Genomic DNA, 380 nt, shown 5'->3' with positions numbered 1-380 from the left:
GTTGACAGCAGAGGCTGCAGTCTTCTTATTTGTTGTTGTTTACATCTTGAATCTGTGTCACGTGCCTGGCTCTAAGGTTCAATATTTTTGTTTGTTGGTCGAGTTCTGTGTTTGCTCTTGGATTTTTTCTCTCTCTTCTCATGTTTTGTTTGTCTGATTATCTTATTTTTTAAATTGTTGCTTTGGTATTGTTTAGATTTCTATGTATTGAAGTTCGTGATCATTTCTCTTGATATATTTTGACCATGATAAAAGCTAGTTCATTAGGCATAAAAAAATCCAGTTTTACAGATCATTTTAACAAAATATTCCGTACGCCTACTGTTATTTTCGTTCTCATATACTTTCCCGTGACTATTTCTGCCCATGTTAGACACACA

This window comes from Penaeus monodon, chromosome 20, assembly GCF_015228065.2.
Source record: "Penaeus monodon isolate SGIC_2016 chromosome 20, NSTDA_Pmon_1, whole genome shotgun sequence".
In the NCBI taxonomy this organism is placed as follows: domain Eukaryota; kingdom Metazoa; phylum Arthropoda; class Malacostraca; order Decapoda; family Penaeidae; genus Penaeus; species Penaeus monodon.
This window is presented reverse-complemented; position numbering follows the sequence as displayed.